The sequence below is a fragment of the Triticum urartu genome, chromosome 6 (assembly GCF_003073215.2).
Source record: "Triticum urartu cultivar G1812 chromosome 6, Tu2.1, whole genome shotgun sequence".
NCBI classification, from domain to species: domain Eukaryota; kingdom Viridiplantae; phylum Streptophyta; class Magnoliopsida; order Poales; family Poaceae; genus Triticum; species Triticum urartu.
In genome coordinates this window covers 329,125,043-329,136,432 of record NC_053027.1, presented here as the reverse complement: position 1 = coordinate 329,136,432, position 11,390 = coordinate 329,125,043, and positions in this window count along the sequence as shown.

The window sequence follows — 11,390 nt, the reverse complement described above, 5'->3', positions numbered from 1 at the left end:
CAATTATGTGCTGCTACGCGTTCCCTTTTTTTATTGGCTAGGAGGTGCCGTGCGGGGGTAGCTATTTGAGTACAGGAGGCATGCGATCAGACCCTGCGTGTGCTCATCGGGAGGAGAGCCCTTTGACTGCTACCCGCCGTGCACCTCCCTCCCAACATCTCCATTAATGGCACCTGAGCCCCTATTCTACGGCGTGGCTATATGTCTCACTGGACTGAGATATAAGAGAGAAAAATGAGAATCTGAAAAGAAAGTTTTGCACGGATCTTGATGTACGATCTGACGGACCTATATAGCATCGACTACGACTTATAGCAAGCATGATGAGTATAAGGACGATGACAGTGGATAATAATTGTCTTACATATTTAGGAACATAATTCAAAAAAGCCACATGCGGCAACGCCCGAAATATACAAGGGCAAAAGAAGAAGGAAGACAATGATCTAGCTCACTAATCTCTACGTTGTTGCAGGCCGCGGGAACTAGTCTCCGCGGCGAGCGGTGATGAGCTCTTTCTTGTCCTCAAGATTTTATTTGAGAGCATCCATGGATTCCTCCACCAGCCTTTTGCGCTCGATGCGCAGCATGGCATTGTCATCCATAAGTTTGTTGATGATGACGCAGGTCCTCTTCAACAAGGCAGTGGTCTCGTCCTGCTGCTCCACACTTCCGACGATCTTCGCCCTCAGCTGGTCGCGCTCATCCCGGAGCTTCGTATTGCTCTCATTTAGTTGATGGTTGACGCCAACAAAAGAGGCTTTCATGTCGTCCAGCAACCTCGCCCAGCCGGAGATCTGATCCATCTAGCTATGGACGATTGCATGCATGCGCCTGTAAGAGTCCTCGCCTGCCCGCAAGACATTTTCCCAGGCTGCCGCGGCGTGGGAGGACATCTCTGCTGCATTCGCGGCACGGTGGGACGTCTCTTCTGCTTTTGTCACGCGGCCAGACCAGTCTGCTGCATCAACGGTGCGGTGGGACCTGCGTGCTGCTTCGGCAGCGTGGCGGGACCTCTATGCTGCTATGGCCGCATGGCGGGACATGCTGGCTGCGTTCGCGACGAGGCAGGACATCTCTCGTGCTTCCGCTTCCATGCTCGCATCTCCCTGGTGGCAATCTCGACCCAGAACTCACGCTGTCCATGGCAGACGTAAAGGGAACGATGATGAATGACTTTGTTTTTGTGGATGAGGAGGGGAGTAATGTGCAATCATCTTGGAGTAGTAGTATTTATAACGGAGTAGTAATACGCTCATAAGTGGGAAACCGTTTAGGTTTTGATCGGTGTGATCAGGTTTGCAATTTGGAATGTGACGGGGCGCATGCTCAAAATTTACTGACGGTTATAAGTGCGGCACTATTCCCGGAAGGCATAACGTGGGCTCGTACGCCTTCTCGGCCGTGTACGTGGCGTTTGCACCATTGGGTGCACCACAATAGGCAATGTCAAGACACGTCTTGTTCCAACAACCATGCGTGCTCGTTATTACCATCGCGCATGCTTCTTTTAATTAGAATGTGTGTGCCCGTCTAGCGCACACACGTTGATCTATCTAACTCTTTTAGTTTGTTGTGGCTAATCGCAAACAGTTCATCCATGTGAATTGTATGCCATCAACCGCAGACACTTTGATCTGGCTGACCCATTTCTGTTATGTTGCCTAATCGCAAATAGTTAATCCTTCTGAAGCGTATGCCCTCAATCACACACACCTTGATCTAGCTGACCGTTTCATTTGTGTTGCCTAATCGCAAACAGTTCATCCGAGTGAACCGTATGCTGTATATCGCATATGCCTAATCGCAAATAGTTTCTTTTGTTCCGCGTCTATGCAAACAGTTTATTGGACTGAACCGTATGCCCTGCATCGCACACGCAACTAAAATATGAACCGTGTTTGATGGCTCCACCGTCGCAAACGTTTTTCACCTTTTTACGGTTCTTTTACACCACCGTTTGCGATTATTGCATCGCACACAGTTTCGTCGAAGGGTCTCTGATCGTAGTGTCGCGTTAGCAGCACCCTGCAGTTGTGGGAGTAGATGGTATTATTAGACTTTGTATACCTGAGCATGAACAGGGACAAATCCTACGGAAATTCCACTCCGAAGCTTATGGACGTCATCATGCTCGGGATAGAACTGCTCACAAGGTATTGCAATCTGGATTTTATTGGCCTTCTCTCTTCAAGGATGCCCGTAAGTTCGTCTTATCTTGTGATGAATGTCAAACAATAGGTAATATCGGTAAGCGTCAAGAAATGCCTATGAACTATTCATTTGCTGTTGAACCATTTGATGTTTGGGGATTAGATTACATGGGACCTTTTCCTTCCTCTAATGGGTATACACATATTTTGGTTGATGTTGATTATGTTACTAAATGGGTAGAAACTATTCCAACCAGTAGTGCTGATCACAACACTTCTATTAAAATGCTTAAGGAAGTTATTTACCTAAGGTTTGGAGTCCCTAGATATTTAATGACTGATGGTGGTTCACACTTTATTCATCGTACTTTCCGTAAAATTCTTGCCAAGTATGATGTTAACCATAGAATTGCATCACCTTATCATCCTCAGTCTAGTGGTCCGGTTGAACTTAGCAATAGAGAAATAAAATTAATTTTGCAAAAGACTGTCAACAGGTCCAAGAAGAATTGGTCTAAGAAATTAGCTGATGCACTTTGGGCTTATAGAACATCATACAAAAATCCTATGGGCATGTCTCCTTATAAAATGGTTTATGGAAAAGCTTGTCATTTGCCTCCTGAGTTAGAACATAAAGCATATTGGGCAATCAAAGAGCTTAATTATGATTTCAAACTTGCTTGTGAAAGGATATTATTTGATATTAGCTCATTAGATGAATGGAGAACCCAAGCTTATGAAAATGCAAAATTATTCAAAGAAAAAGTTAAAAGATGGCATGATAAAAGAATCCATAAGTGTGAGTTTAAAGTCGGAGAATATGTTCTTTTGTACAACTCTCGTTTCAGATTCTTTGCAGGAAAACTCCTCTCAAAATGGGCAGGACCCTACGTTATCAAGGAGGTTTATCGGTCTGGAGCCATCAAAATAAATAATGCCGATGGTACTAACCCAAAGGTTGTCAATGGGCAACGAATAAAACATTATATCTTAGGTACGGCCATTAATGTTGAAAGTAATATTATCCAAACTATGACACCGGAAGAACACATAAAAGAATCCTTCCGGAACACTCCAGAATCGTGAAAATAAGGAGGTACATGATACGGTATGTAAACCGACTCCAGAAAATCTGCAAAAATATTTTTTGTCAGTTTTGTAATATTTAGAAAAATAGGAAAATAAGAAACTATCGGGAAGCGTACCTTGGTGGGCATAAGACACCAGGGCGTGCCAGGCTTGCCTGGGCGCGCCCAGGTGGGTTGTGCCCACCTGGGACATCTTCCAGACACCGTTTTTATTCCATTTTCTTGTCCAGCAAGATAAAAAATCTTTATATACTCCCCGAACCTGTTAACCACCGTATCATGGAGAAATCCCCTGTTCTCTTTTCTTGCTATTTTCTGTTAGATCTATTGAGTCAGGCATCATGTCTTATTCTTCCTCCAACAACATGGAAGAGGATGCTTGCTTCATGAAGATCGAGCTGAAGAGAGAAGAGCCAGCGGAAGCTGTCAGAGGAGATGAGAGCAAGGAGGTTACTGTAGATCAGCCTCCGGTCTTCGAACAAGCACTGCCAGTCGAGGAGGAAGAGGAAGATATCCTTAAACCCTACCTTGTTCACCTTACTCCTACTGAGATTGAAGCCTTTAGCATCATTGAAATAGTTCGCATACAAAATAAGTATCACACTCTTGAAAATATTCTACATCAAGAGCATATCGTCCACCTCCGGAGCGTCATCCGTCAATTGGAGAATCTCTTGATCCTTAAGGATAGGATCACTTCTTCACCACCACCACCATCTTCACCACCAAAAGAGAATTGCGTATTGGGTATGGGCACTCCCCTTGGCTTCCGCTAAGCTTGGGGGAGGTGCCCCATTGTCGTATCATCCCACTATCTTTTTCCCTTTACTTATTTTAGTTCGATCTTTTGCTTTAGATGAATAAAAGTTTAGTTCGATCCTTTCTTTTCGAGAGTTTTCATAGTGATCTATCATTGTAATACTGTGCGAGATATATAATAAAGTTTAGTTTGAGTTTTTGCTGTGTTTACTTTCATGTTGCAAATAAAAGTAAGGAAATAAATCAAAAAGATCATATACTAATCTTATGGTAGGTGATGACACCACATAAGGAAAAGTATAAGTAGAAAATTTTATTAGAGATTGACAAACATAGCATTAGTCAATGATGCAACTCATGAAAGAATTAATAAGGGAAGAGAAGATTCACATATAAATATACTATCCTAGAAATCTTTTGTGATTGTGAGCCCTCATCAAAATATTATATGCCAAAATTGTTGACGTTGGACAAGGAAGACAACTTAATGGTTTATGTTTGTTTATATTCACATAGAAGTCATATTGTAACGGATCCTTTAACATGTGGTGCTTGCCCCCTACCTTTGCTAGCCAAAAATTCCGTACTAAGTAGAGATACTAATTGTGCATCCAAAAATCCTTAAACCCAAATCTTATTTTCAAGTGTCCACCATACCTACCTAGGGATTGAGCAAGATCCCTCAAGTAAGTTGTCATCGGTGCAAAAAGGCAATAAAAATTGCTTCCAAAAGTGCGAGGTCATTTAGTGTAAGAGAAAATTGAGCATTGCACGAACTTGTGATGGTGAAGAATAAAAGCGACAGACTCCATAATAAATTTCGCTATCACAAGGGGCAATGCAAAGTGACATTCTTTTGCACTAAGGGGTTGAGCATACAAACAAATAAGTGCATGGCAACCTCTGCTTCCCTCTAGGAAGGGCCTATCTTTTACTTTTATGTATTTAGTTTTATGCAAAGAGTCAAAGTTTTTCTTCTATTCCTTTTTATTTTTCTCCTTCGGCAAGCATAGTGTGGTGAGGAAAGATCTAGGCACATATGTCCAGTCGAATATAGATAGCATGAGTTTTTATTGTTGACATCACCCTTGAGGTGAATACGTTGGGAGGCGAAACTATAAGCCCCTATCTTTCTATGTGTCTGGTTAAAACGTTTTGCTCATGTGTAGGCGGTGAGTGTTCACAATCATAGAAGACTATATGATGGTTGAGTATGTGGAGCATAAAGGCTCCGATACGTGACCCTTCCTAAAAAGATGATGAATTGTAGTTGCAAAGTTGACTGAGAATATAGTTTCTTGGTTTCTAATATAGTTTTTGCTTTATGCTTCAATAGTGTGATGAATTGTCTCTTATTCATGAGAAGTATATGATAAAAGTTCTTTGATAAAAGTTTTATGTTTAAGTTTGTTGTTGTTATAATAATGAACATGGTGCTTCTATGTTCGTATTTTGTTTTTATCGACACCTCTCTCTCTCTCTAAGCATGTGGACAAGTTTTTCGATTTTGGTTTTCGCTTGAGGACAAGCGAGGTCTAAGCTTGGGGGAGTTGATACGTCCGTTTTGCATCATGTTTTCTTACTGTTATTTATGCTGTTTTTATACATAATAATATTTTTTGGAGTCATTCTAATGCCTTTTCTCTCATAATATGCAAGGTTTACACAAAGAGTGAGAATTCCGGCAGCTGGAAATCTGGACCTGGAAAAGCTACGTCAGGCCACCTATTTTGCACAACTCCAAACAAGCTAAAATTCACGGAGATTTTTTTATCAAATATATGAAAAATATTGGAGAAAATAACTACTAGAGGGGGCCCACTAGGTGGACACAACCCACCTGGGTGCTAGGGAGCCCAAGCACGCCCTGGTGGGTTGTGCTCACCCAGGCCCACCTCCAGTGCCCATCTTCTGATATATATTAGTCATTTTGACCTAGAAAGAATAAGGAGAGGACTTTCGGGACGGAGCACCGCCGTCTCGAGGCGGAACTTGGGCAGGAGCACTTTTGCCCTTTGGCGGAGCGATTCCGCTAGGGGAACTTCCCTCTCGGATGAGGAACTCATCGTCATCATCATCACCAAGAACTCTTCCATCTTGGGGAGGGTAATCTCCATCAACATATTCAACAGCACCATCTCCTCTCAAACCCTAGTTCATCTCTTGTGTTCAATCTTGTTACCAGAACTATAGATTGGTGCTTGTAGGTGACTAGTAGTGTTGATTACATCTTGTAGTTGATTACTATATGGTTTATTTGGTGGAAGATTATATGTTTAGATCCCCTATGCTATTTAATACCCCTCCGATCCTAAGAATGATTATTGTTTGTGAGTAGTTACTTTTGTTCTTCAGGTCACGGGAGAAATCATGTAGCAAGTAATGATGTGAACTTGATATGTGTTCGATATTTTGATAGTATGTATGTTGTGATTCCCTTAGTGCTGTCATGTTTACGTCGACTACATGAAAATTCACCATATTTGGGCCTAAGGGAATGCATTGTGGAGTAACAATTAGATGATGGGTTGCGAGAGTGACAAAAGCTTAAACCCCAGTTTATGCGCTATTTTGTAAGGGACCGGTTGGATCCAAAAGTTTAATACTATGGTTGGAATTTATTCTTTATACTTTTATCGTAGTTGCGGATGTTTGCGGGAGGGTTAATCATAAGTAGGAGGTTTGTTCAACTATGAACAACTCCTAAGCACCGGTCCACCCACATATCAAATTATCAAAGTACCGAACATGAATTAAGCCAACATGATGAAAGTGACTAGAGGAAATTCCCGTGTACCCTCAAGAACGCTTTGCTTATCATAAGAAACCGTTTTGGCCTGTCCTTTGCCTCAAAACGATTGGGCTACCTTGCAGCACTTTTGTCACTACTATCGTTACTTGCTCGTTACAAATTATCTTGCGGCCAAACTAGTCTGCTACTTACAATTTCAGCACTTGCGGACATTACCTTGCTGAAAACCACATGTCATTTCCTTCTGCTCCTCGTTGGGCTCGACACTCTTACTTATCGAAAAGAGCTACAATTGATCCCCTATACTTGTCTGTCATCACCCAGCACCCCTCTCGGGCGACCCTGCTTGCGGCCCAACCTTAAGAGCCCGTCTGCTGCCCGCGCTCGAGCCTCAGGAGGGGTGCTGGACCGAGGAGTTCAAGGCGTACCTTCTACGAGGCCCCTTGCCGGAGAAGGAGGAAGACGCAGAGTGGGTACGCCGCCAGGCCACCGCGTACTGCATGAGGGATGGTGAGCTCTAACGAAAACGGCCGAACGACGTCTCTGCGGTGCATCTCCAGGGAGCAGGGATGCGAGCTACTGGCCGACATACATGGCGGGGACTGCGGGCATCCCTCTTCATCGCGCACCCTCATGGGCAAGGCATTCCACAGTGGATTCTACTGGCCCACGATGCTTGATGATGCCACCGAGTTGGTAAGATCCTGTGAAGCCTGCCAATTCCATGCCAAGAAGATCCACCAGCCCGCTCAGGGTCTCCAGACCATCCCGCTCTCATGGCCGTTCGCGGTCTGGGGGGCTGGACATCTTGGGCCCGTTCCCTCGAGCGCCCGGGGGCTACCGCTACCTCTACATCGCCATTGACAAGTTCACCAAGTGGGCAGAGGTGGAGGCCGTCCGCACCATCCCGGCTGGTTCGGCCGTCAAGTTCATCAAGGGCCTCGCCAGCCGTTTCAGGGTCCCTAACCGCATCATCACCAACAATGGATCGCAGTTCACCAACAACCTTTTGAAAACATATTGTGCTAACCTTGGAACGCAGATATGCTACGCCTCGGTGGCTCACCCCAGGAGCAATGGCCAAGCTGAGTGCACCAATGCAGAGGTTCTGAGAGGCCTCAAGGCAAGAACATTCAAGAAGAAGCTCGAGGCCTGCGGCAGGGGATGGCTCGACGAGCTCCAGTCCGTGTTGTGATCCATACGCACCACCGTGACCAAGCCAACGGGCGAGACTCCATTCTTCCTCGTCCACGGAGCAGAAGCGGTTCTCCCTCATGAGGTCAGGCATCGCTCCGCGCGGGTCTTGGCGTTTGCTGAGGCATGCCAGGACGCCTCGCGGGGGAAGGACCTCGTGCTGGGGGAGGAATGCCGCGGCCAGGCCTCACTCCGAGCGGTAAGATACCACTAGGTGATGCGGCGGTATCACTGCCGCAACATCCGCTCCAGGATGCTCGAGGTGGGCGTTCTTGTCCTGAGGCGGGTACTCTCCAGGGAAGGGCTACACAAGCTCTCTCCCATGTGGGACGGCCCGTTTAGGATCACGTGTGTCTCCAGGCCTAGCGCCGCACGCCAGGAGACACAAGACGGGATCCCTGTCCAGAACGCCTGGAACATCCAGCACCTCCGGAAGTTCTACCCATGAAGCAAGGCCCCGTGCCTATGAAGGTCTCCGCTCGTGACACTCTCATGTAATAATGAGTTGGGGCTATACACGCCCCAGAGTCTCCTGAGTGCCGTCCGCGTGCCTCACGGGGGCTCCCACCCACGTCCTAATGGTAGCAGTTAGCTCCGTGCTGGTGAGAAGAATAGTCTAGGTGCCGAACGTGGCTGTTTTTTGCTTGCTTTTTTAGCTGGTTTGCAACTTCTTAAATGAAATTTGGAGTTATCCCATTTTTTGTTCTTCAGAGTTGGAATTTTTTTCTCTCCTTCTCTTTTCTTGCCTCTCTAGACTGGTCCCAGGAAGTGCAACAGTTGCCCGTTGCTCGGTGTGTATGCTTGGGCTCGCCCGCAAACACACCCCGCTGAAGCCTCGTTGCCCCAGAGCTTTGACATCCTTAATCCTCGCGAGACGCTCTCGAATGCGCTCATGGGCATGCGCACCTTCTTAAGTCCGTGCTGCCGGGTAGCGCGACATGGTGTACTAGCCACAAAACAACCATGCCTGGGGGCTCGCGCGAGGAAGGACATGATGCCTCTTCAGGATTTCTAATAACTCTGCAGCTGTACCAAATCTCCTGAGGCCCGACGGCTCCTAATTCGTCCGGAAGGGAACTTCGCAAGATGCTCCTGGGAAGGCACACCCTCGCGAGGAAGAAGACTACCGCAAGCATACCGAGCTAAGTTACCCTAACCGCACCTAGTCGGAACATGTATATCACGGCACAATATCAAAATAATAATAAACAAAGCATACTGGCATAAATGCCATGATTTATTACACACCCCGGCGGGGCACTCTACTTTTTTCAAATGCAGGAGAAAGGAAAGGTTAAACAAAAGCGGGCTGCACGGCTGCGAAAGCTCTTGAGGCCAGGCTCCAACGACACCCGAGCTCAGCCCAAGTCTTCCTCCCGCTTCACCAGAGCATGGAGACAAGACGGCCCATCGCCTTCCCTGGTCCGAGCCCAACGATGTGGTGGTTAGTCATAGCCACCGTTTCTAGTGCTCTCACCGAAGGAGGAGCCGCTGCTGCTGGGAGTAGCGCGGCCGTCGCCAAGGGCAAGCTCACCCTCGTCATCGTTGCGACCGTAGCCAAGGGCAAGATCATCGTCGTCGCTGCCATCTTCTGGGCAACACCTCGTACGGCAGCCGTCTTCCCTGAAAACCCTCACATAGAGGGTCGCAAGGCTGTCGTACCTGAAGTGGAGGGTGCACCTCCCGCTCAGGCCACGCGCGCGGGCAAACGCATGCCAACTGCAGGTCAAGGACATGTTGCCTGCGGCGGTGACCTCAACCCCAGCCCATGAGGCCCTGCTGCAGCAGCCATTAGCCTGTAGCCAGAGGTCGTCAAGCCTCGTGGGCGGCATCTCACCCGCGAAGAAGCGCGGGAGCAGGAGCCAGATGCCAGCGGGCCTCTCCGACCACATGACAAACTCCGGGAACGCGTCTGTGGAGTGGAAGCGCGGCCGAGGAGGTCGGGCGACCATGACGCGCCTCCCCTCATTGCAGGGGCTGCCCCATCCTCGGCGGCTCTCACCGTGGGAGGAGACGCCACCGAGGCTGCCCAAGGTAACGACCGCCCTCGAAGAAGCGCGCCCGTGCATCCGAGGAGTCACCACCGGGGTCGCATCATGCTTGAGGGAGCGACCACAGCCTCTCTTGGCCGGCGGAGAACCTGGCCCCTCCTTGGGGGCCTTCCCCTTTTCGACGGTGGAGAACCTTCTCGCTGGCGCCATGGGTGCTACAACAAGTTGGCGAGACAAAGAAGAAGAACAAGGAGCGGGCAGCGAGAAGATGGAGATGAGTGAGCGGGGCTCTGCCCGACCCCTCATTTATAGCCGGAGGGAGGCCAACCGCCAGCCTCCATGATCCCATGCAATGATGACCTTTCTCAGCATGTAGCAGGCTCTTGTCAAGTAGAACGGTTGCCGAGGCAGCATGGGGAAGTGGAGATGCCCACGTCCCATCAAGCACCACGCGTCGACCAAGGCCGCAGGCGGTTAGGTCCCGCGGCACTTCGCCCTTTGCCCCTTGGCTTCGCCTCGACGCCAAGTTCGAGCGCGCCTTGGGCCCGGGGGCTACTGTCGGCCTTCTGGGAACGGGGGTACCCAGACTTGCCTGCCTGCGGCTCATGGCGTGGCTACGTCGACGGCTTGGTATGGACCACCTCCGGCATCAACAACTCAAGACCCTCGCGAGGGGCCAAGCCTCGTGAGGCGGACGACACCAAGACCTCCAGTAGGAGCGGCCTCCTCAGGCCAAATCCTGAGGAGCGGAGATTTCTATGCAAGCCTGACCTCGCGAGGCTCGGATGACGTGAGCCATGATGACCAAGGCCAGGCGGGCGCCAGTGGGCACAGTACATCAGTTTCCTCTTTGGTGCTAAGGAGGCAAACGCAGGCGCGGAGTCCTGAGGAATCAGCCAAAGGTTTCCATTCCCATGCAACAAGACCAAGACCGCCAGGACGGTATGGCGGAGGTCATCGCTGAGCCCACCACGGCATCCTGCCCAGAAGCTTTGCACGCGAAGACTACTTTTGTCAGGATAAGATGTACTAGTTGTCTCCCTTCGAATTTGGCAGTTGTGGGATCCCTTCCCGCCTCCATTTTGCGGGAAGAGGACCAAGGCCACTATAAATATAGCCTAGCCACCACCATAGGGGGTCATCGATCCATCCGAACCCTCACCAGCTCACACCAACACAAGAATAGACCTCCTGAGGTTGTTCTTTGTCTGTACTAGTTCATCCTCAGCCCACTTCGAGGCTAATACACCACAAAGCAGGAGTAGGGTTTTACATCGCAAGGTGGCCCGAACCTGGGTGAACTGCTGTGTCTCAATTCCTTCATGTTCATCAAGCTTGGCCGTGGTATTGACAAGTAGGCAGACTGGGGAGGTTGAGTTCTTCGCACGCACCCAGAGTTCAAATCTATCCAGGGTCTGCGGAGCCCAAAATCTGACAAGTATCATACACTAGT